The sequence below is a fragment of the Pogona vitticeps genome, chromosome 6 (genome assembly GCF_051106095.1).
Source record: "Pogona vitticeps strain Pit_001003342236 chromosome 6, PviZW2.1, whole genome shotgun sequence".
NCBI lineage: Eukaryota > Metazoa > Chordata > Lepidosauria > Squamata > Agamidae > Pogona > Pogona vitticeps.
In genome coordinates this window covers 42,982,202-42,999,482 of record NC_135788.1, presented here as the reverse complement: position 1 = coordinate 42,999,482, position 17,281 = coordinate 42,982,202, and the positions used below count along the sequence as shown (strand labels likewise).

General features: G+C 42.1%; 1 protein-coding gene across 6 annotated transcripts in view; it reads right to left on the bottom strand.

Moving 5' to 3' along the window:
* RARB (retinoic acid receptor beta) overlaps positions 1 to 17,281 on the bottom strand; it is a 444,828-nt gene that overhangs the window by 378,313 nt on the left and 49,234 nt on the right. Inside the window, exon 1 of one of the 6 annotated variants that reach the window (XM_078377296.1) lies at positions 5,415 to 5,439. The exons of 4 other annotated variants lie outside the window; for them this stretch is intronic. The gene's annotated coding sequence lies outside the window, so the exon portion shown is untranslated. Of the gene's footprint in view, positions 1 to 5,004; positions 5,069 to 5,414; positions 5,440 to 17,281 lie in introns of those variants that run through there. One more of the 6 variants, XM_078377295.1, reaches the window with a different exon arrangement.

Below are 17,281 nucleotides of genomic sequence, written 5' to 3'. Positions count from 1 at the left end.
TGCAATAGTAGCTTGCTGGATGGCAATAATTACTATTGACTAATAGACTAAACAGGTCTTATACAGTTGAGAAAAATACCAAAGGAATAGGAAAGTAATCAGTCTTCAAAGGATTGAGTCAGATACAGCCTCTCTAGGACTCTGCCCAATTCAGAAGTAAGACCTGGCCTTCTGAGTTCATTCTTCTACCTCCTTAAACACAAAAACAATATCAACATATATCAACATACCAAGGAAGATACTCATGTGTACACTTCCCAGATACTTTTCACAGTGCATCAATTGACTGTTATGAGTAAGTTAAATTGCTATATAAAAGAATTGTAAACAATTAGCCTACAAGAACTTACTTCTAGGGCTGAATCATGCTGATTTTAGTGGTTAAGCAGCAAAGCAAGCCTTAACTAAATATGGAATATTATTTGGGAGCAGAAGGGAAGGAAATAGTATCCACTGTATTATTTATTTACTAGCACTTCAACCAGCACAGAGTAGGACTCTTTATTGACTCATTAGAGAAAATACTGCTCAAAGGAGACAGATTTACATTGATTTATATGGTAAGGTTAAAAGACAACCTTCTCAAACTGGTCAACGTTAATAGATATATATGTGTATTTATAGAGCACATATCTCCTTGTCAACTTTGTTATTCCTCTTCCTTCTAAGTTCACTTCATCAAAAGAAGACGGTACTTTACAAGAACCATGTAGTTGTGACTAGCTGGCATTCCATTCACATTCTATGGATAGCACAGAAAGCAGCATGCTTTGAAAAGCTATTTTAATGGCTTTGCACTTTTGTTACCAAACATTCTGATTGCTGTGCTGGCTTCCTCAGGGTATGACATATTAATTGCCATTGCTTAGTGCTTTCTCCCTGCGTTATATAGAGTTTTAACCATTCAGTCAAGGTGGAAAACATGCACACTAACAAACTACCATTAATTTGTCTTTTTAAAAGTACAGTGGTGCCTCGAAAAGCGATGTTAATGCATTCCGCAAAAAACATCGCTATTGGATTTCATCGCTATTCTAAATGCGGTTTCCCACTGAAATGCATTGAAAGCCGGCTAATCCGTTTCAATAGGAATGAATTGCCGTCGCTATTCAAAAATCTCCATAGGAAACATCGCTATTCAAAACGCGGTCCCCCCATTGAAATGCATTGAAACCTATTCAATGCATCTCAACGGGGGGGAAAATCAACAACAAATTAAGAAAGAGTCAGAACACAGTCAAATTGGGTTAACAAAGGTTTTATTAAGTGGACTTTACGATCTCAAACATTTCAAACAGGAAACTTTAACTTTAAAACATTTTAAAAATAGCGAACATGAGGCTGTTTAAATAGCGAACAGCGAGCCAGCCAGCGAGGGAGCGAGGAAGGAGGAGGAAGGCAGCCAGCCAGCCCAGAAGGAGCGTCGTGGCCACCCGCCCACCCATCCCTGCCTGCCGGGGGGCGCCCGGCAGGTCCCTTTGTTCTTCTCCTCCCTCGACCCCCAGCGCCACCAGGAGGAGCCGGAGCCGGAGGAGGCCCGGCCAGGCCGCCGAGAGATGGGTGGCCACCGCCGCCCCGGGAGGAGCGAGTTGGCCAACGTGCCGCCGGCCCAGGGATGAGCACCCACTGCCGCCACCCCCCCGTGCTGGCAGGAAGCAGCCGTCGCAGGACCAGCGGAAGGAGCCGCGCTGCTGCCGCCTTTGTCCTCGCCATGGTGGACCCAGTGGGCTTTGCCGAGGCGTGGCACACCCAGTTTGCGGACTCGGAGCTGCCGCAAATGGCGCTGCACTCGGGGCTTCAAGCGCACCTCTCGCGGGCCGGAGGAGGAGGAGGAGGAAGACGGACAGGAGGCTCAGGCTCAGGACACCCCCAGTGAAGAGGAGGAGGTGGAGCGGGAGATGAGGAGCCAGGTGCACGGCCGCACCAGGGCCCTTTCCCTTCCCCCCCCACCGCCGCCCAGCGACAGGCTCCCCCCAGCACCACCAGCACCGGGGCCCCGCCCGCCCTCCGCAAGCTCTCGGCCCACAGCGACAGCTCCGAGTCGACAGCCCTCAGCCCCCGGGGGCCGGTGAGCGCAAGAACATTTTAAAAATACAGGTACTGTAGCGAACACGAGGCTGTTTAAACCATCGCTATTCCATAATCGCCCATAGAAAACATCGCTATTCAAAGTGAAAAAATGCCCCGAAAACCTCATCGCTATTCGGTTTCCTCGCTATTCGAAGCACTCGCTATTCGAGGCGCCACTGTACCTGAGTTTTGAAATATAGTAATTAAATATTTAGGATATTAGATATACATCTACAGGAATATTACTAGCATGTAAGTTCATTGTTGTGGGGTTGTTTAACAAATCTGGTTGCTTATTCATTTATTTAGCTAGTTTTTTTAAAAAAAATTCAAAATAATTGAAGCTGCCTTCATATGTCTAGTTACCTCAGAGTAAACTTTACTGAATTTTATGGAATTTAGTTCACAGTAGATATGCGCTGCATATACAAATCTCGGCTGTATTTAAAATCTAGAAGGATTATAATTATCACAAATGCATCAAATATGATTAACTGTCATAATCCAAAGAAGTGTGGCAACAAATATATTAGCCAAAATTCTGCTAGTTAATGTAGTAAATCACAGTGGAGTAAACCCACTGAATCAATCAGGATTTGGTAAGTCAGCTCCTCTTGTAAGCTTCATTGATTCAATAGGCCTACTCTAACTACAACTTTAGCACAGTTGCAGTTAGAGTAGGCCCATCTGAGTCATTGGAACTGAAGGGTATGTATGTATGTATGTATGTATGTATGTATGTATGTATGCATGCATGCATGCATGCATGCGTGTATGCATGTTTATTTTCAGCTGAAAAGAAGCAAAAATAAAGGACACAATTCTGTCCGCCAAAACATGCGGAAAAGAGCGCCACCCGCTTATTACTGATTATACATTTTATAGGTTTTTACAAGAGGGGGGCAAAAGGGGGGTATAGAGAAGGAGGGGAAACCAGGGGTTGCAGGTGCCTGAGCCTTTGGTAATAATTAGTTTCTCCTGATTCCACGCGCTAGGCACCCAGGTCTCTTATCACTAACCAAGGACGAATTCCCAATTAGACTACCTAGTTGCAGGCAAAATGAATTCAGGCAGCCTCCCTTCTTTGTCTATTCTTGTCCGCTAAGCAGAAACCCTTGATATAAAAGGTTTCACACATACTCAAAGAGAATTACAGAAGCAAATTGGCTGCAGTTAGGCTAAGTTATTCACACACATACACGTGTTGATTTGACTCCTTCAGAACTTAAGAGTTGACTCGTCAAATTGGGCTTCAATACTTAAACGTATAGCACCATGTTTCTTGGAGAAATGGTCTGAAGATCATATTGTTAAGCAATGTGAAATTAATGTTCTTGGCCAGTGTGAAATGATCGAAGCAGAAACTGATAAATGCACTTTATTTTGAATAAAATCGAAAATGGACATTTATTTTAAATCAACCAAAATCGTAGCAGGGGAGTCATTCCCTGGGAAGAAAGACACACTATTAAAACATTAACTTGAAAAGTTAGAGAAATCACACTACCTTTTTCTAGTTTGCTTGCTGTTCCAGCTGACCTGTTTAGTCTGATCAGATCAATAATGATCAGGAAATGGGTCTGACATTTGTGGCACTCTGGCTCCAGTGCAAAATTATTCTCCGATTATGTTATTAAATGATATTTTCAGTTCTTTGAGCTCTGATTGTTAAGAAAATTCATAGTTTAACTAAACACGGGAGGGTGGCTATGGCAACCCCTTATCCTCTACTTGTTTACTGCAACGTGAAGACACACTTCATAGGAGCAATTCAGTTTTCAAGAAGCACAGAAGCTACTCCTCTCTCGGTCTGTGACACATCTGTCCATTATGAGGGTATTTTTTACTATCAAAACACTTACGTCCTCTTATATCTGGGTAATGGCACACTAAATGGACTTAAAAGATAGAGCTCTTAACCTATGTCTACAGTTTCTTCATGATTATTACACTCTCAAACCTTCAAAATGGAAAGTAGATCATGTATTAGCAAATTGCTGTACCCAAAAGGAATATTCTGAAAGCTGGTGAGAACTCATAGTAGCACAACATTCCACCCATATTCCAAATAAAGCGAATAATTAATATATTCATAGTATGCCCATCCTCTATTTCTCCCACATATCATGTTAAAATCTAATACTACTCACCAGCAAAATACTACAAACTCTGGAAATTAGTTTTCAAAAGGAATTAATTTCAGTTACAGTCTCTAAACAACCCAAGTAATAAGTCACCCCAACACAGGTGTTAATTTAGAAAGTGTCTCTTTACTTTCTCATTATTCAAAAGGAACTGAAATATTTGCCTTTTACTTACTTTATTTTTTAAAAAATCAGAATGCTATAAGCTACTGACTGGTGATACTAAACATGCCTAAGTTATAGGGTCACTCACATCCTATAACTATAAAGTAATTAAAACACAGATAAAGATATACCTCAAAAATTGTTTTCATACTTATGTTACAGTGTGATGTTAATTAGATCTTAGTAACTCCATAAAAAATTAACTACAATTAACTTGAGATTTGTAATAATTCTTTCCAAGCTATGGAGTATCACATGCAGAAATTGCTTGCTTGCTTGCTTGCTTGCTTGCTTGCTTGCTATCTATCTATCTATCTATCTATCTATCTATCTATCTATCTATCTATCTATCTATCTATCTATCTATCTATCTATCTATCTGCAGAGATCATGGTTTATATAGTAAGGTGATGATCCATAAATTAAAAGGCACAAGAACATACTGGGTGTCTCTTCCACCCAGATCTGATTTGATACTTCCAAATAAGTTTTCTAGAGGAAAAAACTCAAAGATTGCATTCTGCAGTAAAGACTGTCTCATAGTCTTGAGAAATGTTAATCAATAATCAAACAGTATGAAAATTAAAAGGAGAGAGAGAAGTTGGAAACTATGTGCTTGCCCCACCTTTTTCTCAGAATCTTGGAAGATTTTTCTCAGGCAGAAAAGCCCTCTGCTGGTCAAGGATTTCATACAAAACAAAATTAAATTAAATCCAGATGTGATTTATTTTGTAGGAATTATACACATATACTGCAAACAGGCAGATAAAAAGTAAAACTGAATCAGTCTCCCCTCCTCTTTGCATTTCTAGCTTTTTCTAATCCAGGAATATGCACATCTCACCACCTGCTAAAATCAAAAGCTCATGGAGAAGAGTCACAAATTTCTTTCCACCCCATCCCATCCCACCCCATCTCCTTGTAACATTGCAAAACCCATCCAAATGCACTATATTGCACTAAGATTCTGCTTAAATTCTGTTGCTTAGCATAAGTCACAACTAGCATAGACTTGTGAAAGCACTGGGAACTTACAGAAGAGTTGACTCATCAAGTCCCCACTGATTCAATGGGCCTACTCCAGTTGCATCATGCACCTGACTGCCTTTTAGAACTTTGCCAGGGTTTCTGATCACAAAATGGTTAGAAACACATGCAACAAACATTTACAAAGACCTTTGTGAACCTTCATAAAATCTAGAAGGGAGCAAGGAACATGAGCATTTTGGGGGCATGGGTTTCCACACCCTATTTAGGGTACACACATATGTAGGAAAGGTTTTGCACAGGGCTCTAAAGCTTTTTCAGTGTAGATTCTATCTTGAATGTGCTGACGTCTTTTTCTAAATTGATTTGTAAGACAACTGCATCTACCCTGGAACGCGGAATTGGTTAGACTTACCATTATCATGAATTTTAACCCCCAGTGTTAAACTGTGAAAACCAGACATACTGTATGTGTCTCCCACATAATTTGTGCACCATCCTGTTTATATAAGCATCTTAAAGTACTGGAAGAATCACAGAATAAAATGATGACTACAAGGCCTATCCAGTCCAACCATACCAATGGAAAAAGATCCCACCTAAAGCAAGATATATGAATATAGTTCAACTGCTTTTTGAAATCAACAGGAATGGGGGGAAATGGATTATAAAGTCTTACACTTTGTTAGGCAAACTTTCTAAGCTATTTACAACACAGAAAGCCTTCGAGAATACATGTTTTAATATAGGTTGTCCAGGAGCCACAAGATCTTGTCAATTCAAAAATTTTAATTCACAGCACTTTCTCACCTTATGTATCACACTACTCACATACCTACTACCATATTTTTTGCTCCATAAGACGCACTCCCCCCCAAAAAAATGTGTGTGGGAAAGTCCATGCGTCTTATGGAGCGAAGGCAGCAATTTCGTCCCCGCTGGCCCCGTGGGAGGGAGCGTCGCAAGTGTCTGGGTGAGCCTTCCAGGACCTTTGCGACGCTCCCCCCACCCCCACGGGGCCAGCACGGGCGAAATCGCCAGCTTCCAGGTGGGAGGAGCGTCGCAAGGGTCCTGGAAGGCTCACTCGGAACCTTGCGATGCTCCTCCCACCCCTGCATGGATCCAGCACCGGCAAAATCGCCAGTTTCTGGGAGTCTTTTGAGCTTCCCAGGCCTCAAAAGACTCCCAGAAACTGGCAATTTCGCCCCCGCTGGCCCTGTGAAGGGATGGGGGGAGCCTTGCAAGGGTCCGAGGGAGCCTTCCAGGACCCTTGCGAGGCTCACCCCCCCCCCCACGGTTCCAGCATGGGCAAAATCGCCAGCTTCTAGGACCTTTTCTGAGGCTTAAAAGGCTCAGAAAAGGTCCTAGAAGCTGGTGATTTCACACACACCCGCCCTGTGGGGGGGAGCCTTGCAAGGGTCCGAGGGAGCCTTCCAGGACCCTTGCGAGGCTCCCCCCACCTCCCAGGGTTCCAGCATGGGCGAAATCCCCAGCTTCTAGGACCTTTTCCGAGCCTTTTAAGCCTCAGAAAAGGTCCTAGAAGCTGGTGATTTTGCCCCCGCTGGCCCCATGGTGGGGGTGGGGGGAGCCTTCCAGGACCCTTGCGAGGCTCCCCCACCCCCCCATGGTTCCAGCATGGGCTAAATTGCCAGCTTCTAGGACCTTTTCCGAGCATTTTAAGCTTCAGAAAAGGTCCTAGAAGCTGGCGATTTCACCCCCCCGCCCCGTGGAGGGGGGGAGCGTCGCAAGGGTCTGGGTGAGCCTTCCAGGACCCTTGCCAAACTCCCCCCACCCCTGCACGGATTCAGCTCCAGCGAAATCGCCAGTTTCTGGGAGTCTTTTGAGGCTTCCCAAGCCCCGTGGAGGGGGTGGGGGGAGTGTCGCAAGGGTCTGGGTGAGCCTTCCAGGACCCTTGCCACCCTCCCCCCACCCCTGCATGAATCCAGCTCCGGCGAAATCGCCAGTTACTGGGAGTCTTTTGAGGCTTCCCAAGCCTCAGAAGAGTCCCAGAAGCTTGTGATTTTGCCCCCTCTGACCCCTGGGGGAGCAGGATGATTCTTTAAAGGGTCCTGGAACACACCCTAGGACCCCTTGGAGGCTCACCCTTCCCCCCCCCGCCGGGCCAGAGGGGGCGAAATCACCACCTTCTGGGACTCTTTTGAGGCTTGGGAAGCTTCAGAAGAGTCCAAGAAGGTGGAAATTTCGCCCCCTCTGACCCCCGGGGGGGGGCAGGGTGAGCCTCCAAAGGGTCCTAGAGTGTGTTCCATAAGATGGACCTCTCCATAAGGCTCACCAATTTTTAGGAGAAGAAAACAGATCATTTTTTCCTGTTTTCTTCTCCTAAAAATTTGGTGTGTCTTATGAAGAGGTGTGTCTTATGGAGCAAAAATTACGGTATTTTAAAAAAATAAACAGTAAGCATTTTAAATATATATGCACTTCTAATGTAATTTCTAGTTCAGACCTCATTTTTCATTGATCAAAACAAGACTGCTGACCCAGTCCTATGGCACCTTCTGACAATTCTGATGGGTCAAATCAGAAATTATTCATTTTAATGAGGCTCATTCCCCAGTGATTCCCTCAGACTAATATTTTTCAAGGTGAAATAAGTGAACTCAGATGGTTAAAAGACACTGGATGACCAGTTTCTGTTTCAGGCATATACTAACACTGTAATATAGAAATTTCCAGGAAGCTAGCCTTGTCAGTCTGCTGCAGTAAAAAAAAAATAATAAAAAGAGGCCCTGCTGTATCTTAAACATGAACTTTAAAAAAGTACGTTTTATTTAGTGTAAGCTTTCATGAACTCCAGCCAAATTCTGCAGATGCATTAGAGAATGAGCAGTTACTCATTTCATCAACATTCTAGTCTAATAAATGTCCCCCATGTTCAGTGCCCTGACACCTGCCATTATAAGAAATATGACTGCCTTTATTCAGGTAAATGAAAAATAAAGTAAGGCACCTTAAAAAAACCAGTAAAGCTAGAAGTTTCATTTGGAGAAAGTGTCCTGCACAAAAGTCTTGTCAGTAAAACAGCTGAACACTCTTTCATTATTGATGATCATCACTTTATGTTGTGTGGATGTGTTGCCTCTAAGCTGTAGGTACTAATGAGTGAGCTAAGACCTTTACAAGAACAGTTACCTAGCAGACTAGATAACACAGCAGAATCTAAATGTAAAAATGGGTAATATCTTTATAGACCGCACTGGTACAATTCTGATGAAGTGGTGCTTAATCCAAAAAAGCTTGTATATTGTGCAATGATTTTTGTGGTTTATAAAGGTATCGCCTTTTTTTTTTGCATTTTGATTTTATTTTGTTATGACCACACAGATGCCCTTTACTTCAAATGAGTAGAATCTGGAACCCTAAGGATTAGAGGACACTTATGTATACTGACTCAGAGCACTGGTTGATATACCACACTACAGTGCTGCCTCGCTTAACGAGCGCACCGTTTAACGACGAATCCACATAGTGATGCGTTTTTTGCGATCGCTAATGCGATTGCATTGTGATGTTTTAGATAGGGAAAACATCATATTGCAATGAGCGGTAAGCATTTCGCTTACCGATCTTCGCATTGCGATGTTTTACAAACAGCTGATCAGCGGTTCCAAAATGGCCACCGGGTCAACAAAATGGCCGTCCACAGCGTTTTTGCGCCCTGCCCTCACTTACCGCGTGGCGAAAATGGCGGCCGGATGGAGGATTCCCCGCACAGCTGTGAGATTTTCCCCAATAGGAACGCATTAAACGGAGTTTAATGCATTCCTATGGGTTTCCCCCCTCCGCATAGCGACGAATCCGGATAGCGACGTTAATCCTGGAACGGATTAACGTCGCTATGCGAGGCACCACTGTATTTTCTACACCTAATCTGGAATAAATATTCCCAAACCCAGTGTGCTGAGGGTATTTTAGATTACAACTCCTATCTTCAGGTGGAAATCTTTCATGGAAATGGTCAAGGACTGACCCTTTCCATACATCCTATGACAGCAAGCACACTTAATTTGAAATATGTACTGCTACCACTTATGGGACTTGTGTCAATGTAAAGAAATAATCAAATCCTAAATCATTAAAAGTATTTCTCTTGAAGTTCTTCCTTGCAGAGCCACTTTGTATCACTGTTTTTCACTGAAGACGAATAAGAACTTCATATCCTGAACATGTAAAAGGGAATATAATGGGAAATAAAGGGATATTATAAATTCATCTGTAAGGGACCTAACAGAAGCAGAAGACATCAAGAAGAGGTGGCAAGAATATAAAGAGGAATTATACTAGAAAGATTTGGATGTCCGGGACAACACAGATAGCGTGGTTGCTGACCTCGAGCCAGACATCTTGGAGAGTGAAGTCAAATGGGCCTTAGAAAGCATGGCTAACAACAAGGCCAGTGGAGGGGACGACATTCCAGCTGAACTATTTAAAATCTTAAAAGATAATGCTGTTAAGGTGCTACACTCAATAGGCCAGCAAGTTTGGAAAACTCAGCAGTGGCCAGAGAACTGGAAAATATCAGTCTACATCCCAACCCCCAAGAAAGGTAGTGTCAAAGAATGCTTCAACTACCGTACAATTGCACTCATTTCACACGCTAGCAAGGTTATGCTCAAAATCCTACAAGGTAGGCTTCAGCAGTATGTGGACCGAGAACTCCCAGAAGTACAAGCTAGATTTTGAAGGGGCAGAGGAACTCAAGACCAAATTGCTAACAAGCGCTGGATTATGGATGAAGCCAGAGAGTTCCAGAAAAACATCTCCTTCTGCTTCATTGACTATGCAAAAGCCTTTGGCTGTGTGGTCCACAGCAAACTATGGCAAGTCCTTAAAGAAATGGAAGTGCCTGATCACCTTATCTGTCTCCTGGGAAATCTATATGTGGGACATGAGGCAACAGTTAGAACTGGACATGGAACAACTGATTGGTTCAAAATTGGGAAAGGAGTACAAGGCTGTATGTTGTCTCCCTACTTATTTAGCTTATATGCAGAATGCATGCAAAAGGCAGGACTGGATGATTCCCAAGCCGGAAAAAAGACTGCTGGAAGAAATATCAACAACCTCCGATATGCAGATGATACCACTCTGATGGCAGAAAGTGAGGAGGAATTAAAGAACCTCTTATTGTGGGTCAAAGAGGAGAGTGCAAAAAAATGGTCTGAAAAAAACAACAACTAAGTTCCTGGCAAATAGAAGAGGAAGATATGGAGCAGTGACACATTTTACTTTCCTGGGCTCCATGATCACTGCAGATGGTGACAGCAGCCACGAAATTAAAAGACACCTGCTTTTTGGGAGGAAAGCAATGAGAAACCTAGACAGCATCTTAAAAAGCAGAGACATCACCTTCCTGACAAAGGTCCAAATAGTCAAAGCTATGGTTTTTCCTGTAGTGTTGTACGGAAGTGAGAGCTAGACCATAAAGAAAGCTGACCGCCGAAGAACTGATGCTTTTGATTTGTGGTGCTGAAGGAGGCTCTTGAGAGTCCCCTGAACTGTAAGGAGAACAAACCTATCTATTCTAAAGGAAATCAACCCTGAGTGCTCACTGGAAGGACAGATCCTGAAGCTGAGGCTCCAAGACTCTGGCCATCTCATGAAAAGAGAAGACTCCCTGGAAAAGCCCCTGATGTTGGGAAAGTGTGAAGGCAAGAGGAGAAGGGGACGGCAGAAGATGAGATAGTTGGACAGTGTCATCGAAGCAACCAACATGAATCTGACCAAACTCTAGGAGGCAGTGGAGGACAGGAGGGCCTGGCGTGCTCTGGTCCATGGGGTCACGAAGAGTCGGACACGACTAAAGGACTAAACAACAAAAATAAATTGATCTAAATGGAAATAAGACTGATTTTACTATCTTTCTGCTCAACTATCTCTAAGTTGAGCAAGAAGTTTTTTTAAAGAACATTCTCACGGCATACACACTAATAAAAAGAAGGTAATAAACAGGCAGTAAGACAGAGGTAGAAAATTACTTGCAAAGAACAGACTAAAATGTAAGCAATCCAAGAATATTATTTTTTTCATAGGGATTCATCTCTTTAAAAAAACATGCACAATGTGCATGTGAAAGGGTTTGACTTTTTCTTTTTGCAACTCCTCATTTTCGGCGGGAAATAAGATAGGAGACATCTTGATAACCTTTAAATGATCATCTTTATTCTTAACACTCATTTCGAACACATTATGTATAGGGTCAAACTCAGTCAATTCAGGCAACAGGCCACAACTTGTAGAACAGAAACTCTCCAAAATCTACAGAACTCAACGGGGTGCTTGGCCAGACCACTTGTGGTACATAGGTCTCCGGTGAGGCAAGCCCCTCATAGCACAGATCATTCCACAATGTGTGTCTCACCTAACCGCGTTCGTTCACAGTCACTGTACATCTGCTTCTGTGTCTCGCTGCTTCTCTCTCCAATTCCAATTCTCAAGGGACCATGATCACCGACCACTCATGTGTTATGTATTTGACAGGTTTTGTTTCCTGGGGGGGTCAGATCCGGTAACAGCCCACCAAGCATTCAAATTGGGGAAGTCTCTCAGCAAACCTTAGGTCTTATTCCATTCTGCCTCTTTCTGTCTCATCTCATCTCTCTTTTTCTCATCTCCTTCTAACACTTCCTCAAACCAATGTACCCCTTCTTTATTTATACCTTCCTCCCAAACTGACAATTGCTCCTCCCCCTCTCCTTTCGTGCCCTCCTCTTTCAAACAGACCTCTATTTCACCCGGTCTCTCACCCAATCCAATTTCTCCACCTTCTTTTACATGTTCTGACTCCTCCCTTTCCTCCTCTACTTTGCCATCATTATTCCCTTCTTCCATTAACAGTTCTATCACCGTGGATGGCTCACTCTCAAGTATTCCCCCTTCACACGCCCCCCCGGATGAGTGGGCCGTCCTCTCTCCAGTTGATGGTTCATCCCCCTTTTCCTGTTGGGAAAAATAATCAGCGTTAGCATGCGCATTTCCCTTTTTATACTTAACCTCAAACGCATAAGGCTGTAAACTCAAGTACCAACTAGTTAAATGGGGACTAGTATCCTTCATTCTACTCAGCCATTGTAATGGAGCATGATCAGTAATCAAAACAAAGGAAAAGCCTAGTAAGTAATATTTCAAAGTCTGTATTGCCCATTTAGTTGCTAATGGTTCTCTTTCTATAGTCTCATATTGTTGTTCTCTGGGTGTCAACTTCCTACTCAAATACATAATTGGATATTCTATTCCATCTCTTTCTTGTGCCAGTACTGCTCCTATCCTCCTTTCAGATGCATCTGTTTGTACTATGAAAGGTAGCCCAAGGTCTGGGGTCTATCTACTGGGCAACTCATTAAGGATACTCTTGAGGTGATCAAAGGCTTCTTGTGCTCCATTCCCCATTTTATGATTTTTTTGCATACGTTTCCTTGTTAGGTTGGTTAGAGGTGCTGCTAGTTCTGCAAAATTAGGAACAAATTGCCTATAGTATCCTGCTAGTCCCATGAATTGTTGTACTTCCTTTTTGCTCTTAGGTTGGACCCAATCTGTTTTTTTTCTGTTTTTTTTCTGGCACAGGTTGTATTCTACCCCATCTTATTTGGTATCCCAAGAACTTCCTGAGCTATCTTACACTTTAATGGATTCACAGTAAGGACTGCCTTCCTCGACTCATCCAACACTGCTTTCAATTGCCCCATATGTTCTTCCCAGTTTTTGCTATAAATCAATGTATCATCAATATATGCCCCTGAGAATTGTTTGAGTGGCTCCAAAACTTTATCCATCAGCCTCTGAAAGGTTGCCGCTGCCCCATGTAACCCAAATGGCATCTTGGAAAAATGGAATAAACATCTGGGGGTCACAAAAGTGGTCTTCTCTTTATCCTCCTCCCTGAGGGGAATCTGCCAATATCCTTTTGTCAGCTTTAAAAATGTCAGGAACTGGGCTTTCCCTAATAGTTCTAACAAAGCTTCTACTTTAGGCATGGGGTAGGCATAAAATTTTGATACCGCATTCAATTTCCTGAAAGCTATACAGAGTCGTACCTTTCCATCAGATTTGGGGACAATCACCGGATAACTTCTCCAGGGGCTGTGGGATGGCTCAATTATTCATAGGGCCAACAACTCATCCACCTGGGAAGGGTCGTCTTGCTGCCATAACCTCATTTGCTCCCTTGAAGTCCCTTCTAAGAAATCAGTTTCATTTCCCCCGGCTTCAAATTCCCCTTGCAGTCTTCTCCCAAAAGCATCCCTGCCAAACTGTGCACCAAAGTTTTTCCACATCCTGTATCGATTAACATTTTCTTCTTTTCCCCGTTTATGCATGCCATGACCTCCCACCCCTCCTGTTCAGAACCCCATACAGAATAGTCTCTTGTGTTTGTCCTACCCACGAGCAGTCAATTCCAGGACAATCTCTTCTCACATGTTCGGGACGCCCACAGTCAAAACATACTGGTCTCCCATCCTTCCGCATCTTCAGCCCTGTCCAGCTTTCGATGAGCCTGTGATCAAAAGTAATTGGTCTCACAGGCTTCAGTTTCATGGGTTCAGAGCCTCGGCTCCTTTCCTTCAACATCGGGGTCGGACCAAAGGTTCTGCATGTCGTGCTGCCGTTCCCTCCTGTCGCCATCTTTTCACGTGGTCTGAACCTCTAGGGGGCGGGGTGTAAGATCTCTCACCCTTCTTCTTCTGCTATGCAGAAGTCTTCCACTAGGTGGATAGTGTCTTTCAGCTTCTTAGAGTGATTCTTTGCACCCAATTACAGATATTGTTTCCTAATGTCGCAATTAACTGCTCCATTACTAAAATCTCTAATATCTCGTCTTTCATCTTTTCTTCTGGTCACAACCACCATATCAGGTTTGCTTTCATCCTTTGAGTCAGTGGTGGGAGGGTGCATATCAGCCTTTCACTTCAACTCTCTAAACCTCTTTCTATAAGCTTCTTCTGTCAAATTAAGCCTCAGAAGGGTCCTTGAAGCTGGCGATTTCGCCCCTGCTGGCCCTGCGAAGGTGTGTGTGAAAGCCTCCGAAGGGTCCTGGAAGGCACTTTCAGACTTGGAGGCTCCCCCCATCCCCGCGGTGCCAGCAGGGGTGAAATCATCAGAATTTTTTTCCTGTTTTCCTCCCCTAAAAATGAGGTGCGTCTTAGGGAGCGAAAAATACGGTACTAATACAATCTAAAACACAGTGCACCCCCATACCCACAGGACCCTTTGGAGCAATTATTTTATTACAAACCTCCTTTCCAAAATTGTATTGATTGTTGCTTACAGGCTTTCCCCTTTCCTTTCACTAATACAAATTCAATAAATCTACCCCGAATAGCATAAAAAATATTTAAACTTATTTCCTCTCTTTTCATCTTAAGTTCAGTAGTTATTTGTCATTTAATGCAATATCCCATACTTCGTTATACCATTCTTCTAATTTAATATCATGTTTGTCTTTCCAGTATCTAGCTATTAATATTCTAGCACTTGTGATAAAATTAGAAATAAATTTTTTTGAGCAATAATCAAGTTTTATCTTATCAAAAATTGACAGCAAAGCAATTTTAGGATTAAATTCGAATCCTTTCCAAATATATTACATATTTCCTTAAAAATCAATTTCCAAAATTTCCAAATCAATTTACACTCCCACCACATATGATAATATGTGCCAACTCCTTCATCACATTTCCAATAGGCCTTAGAATAGTCTGAATTTATTATGTTCAATTTCACCAGAGTCATATACCACCTTAAACTATTTTTAAATTCTCCTTTATTCTTACCGACATTAATCTTAAAACCCTCGTATTCCAAATTTTTGTCGAATCTTCTGTTCTGATTTCTGTCTTTAAATCATTTTCCCAAATTGATATCAATCCTTCTATTTCAGTCTCATTTTCCTCCTGATCCAAAATTAGGCTATAAATTCTACTTACTACTCCCTTCCTCAAAGCATCCTTCATGTCTTCATGTGTCATGATAGAAATTGTTAATACTTTCTCTTTATATTATTCCTGAGTGTTGTTAGCTGCCCAGAGTAGACTTCAGTCTAAATGGGAGGGATATAAATAAAAGCACTATCTACAAGCAAAGTGCTGATCATGACAAGAAACACCCTCAATTTCTGGCACTTTCTCCTACAAGGAATATAGTAGTCTATGGCATGTGGGGATGAAATGGAAATGGAGGGATATGATTTGTTGTGATATTGGGGCTGAGGTGGAAAACAAGTGTAGTACCCCAGAAATGAAGAGCGTAACTTGCTATGTGAGCATTTTGCAGATCAAAAGCACCTGTTTGATCTGTGGGCAACTCACCATTGTCAAATTAGGTTGTGAGGGTGTGGTATGGGCAAAGGGCGAAGAAATCTAATTTTACCCACCTTGTCAGGCAGTTAGGGAGGCTGCTAATGGCAGAAACATTGCCACTAGCACTCTTATATCTGCAGATCTTTCTGCAGGCATACTTGGAGTGTGCAGGGCAACAGTATAACCCCATAAATGCAGACTCCTTCCATTGGCAGAGGAGTACTTGTGCCCCATTTTCCTTAAGATTTATTTCCTTTCAACTTTACGAACTTCCCATTTCAGCCAGTAGCAACAGAAAACTGGAAATAAACAGGAATACTAAATAAAACATAGGGAGAAATGATGTCTCCATTGCTTCAGAGCCATCACTCACAAACGACACTGATGTTCTTATTTGATAGTATGTTGTTGTTGTTCTTGTTGTATGCTGTTCACTCACTCGCTCTCTCTAAGCAAGGCAGACCTGCTTTTTCATTATTAGAGTTACGATACTATACAACTGGTACTGAATCTGCACTGGCATTTGTATAATGCTAAAGGCAAGAACAAAGCTTTTTCCCTAATCAACTTGGAAGGTCTTGATGAATCTTCAGTATTTCTACAGGCATAAACAGCAATGCTTTTACTGGCTTTTTCAATCTGACAACTGTCTGAAGTATCAGCATTTCTCATACTTAGACAAATAAAGACAATGGATAGCCATGAAAAGCTATTAACATCTGTTCAAAATCTGTACTTTCCCTTTTCTTCTTCCAGCACTTACTTCAGATAGCATTCATTTGTATAATTCCTTAAAGCACTATGTCTTTAAGTGTGTTCCATTTTACACAATATCTCATTTATATAATTAGTGCTAACATATGGCTCACCATCAGTGTGGGAAATCTAGAATAATTTTTGGCAAGATGACAGACCTAAAGAGATATTGTTTCAAACTGCTTCTAAAGGAAATTAAGGAAGGAAACAGGAAAAGAAAAAGAAAAACTTTTCTCCAAGCTGATGCTGCTTGTCACACCAAGTGCGGAAAACATTTTTTAAAAAAATAAAAAGGAAAATATAAACACAATTTTTAAAAAACTGGATGTCTTAAGGGAAAGGGTACTCTTGGGGCAATTCAAGCGACTAAACTAGATTTTAGTAAATACATAACCATACTGACATCATAACTCCAGTTTGATTGTACCTTGTTTACATTAAATACAGTTCATATTAATGCTGAGTTCATTTAAGTTCAGTTATACTACAACTGTAATGGAAACCACAGAAGGTGATGAATGATGAAAAAAGTCTGTCAAAAGTTATCTCATGAGGAGAAAAGAATGACATGGAACAGTTCTTTGATTCCATCTTCTCACTGTTAGCCTTTTTTCACTTTTAGCAGAACTCATCTTTATAAACAAGAGCAAAATTGATTTAAACCTGTGAACAGTGGTACAGTAACATAAACTGAAGCTGGAAACATCCCACCCCCATGAGTAAGATGTGCCTGCTTTAAGACTCAAATTAATGTGAAAATTTGACAGTTGTGAAAAGAAATTGAAGGTGCTAGTTTGCATCAAGGAAAATTGTTACACACTATTACCTTTCAGCAGAGAGCAGCCT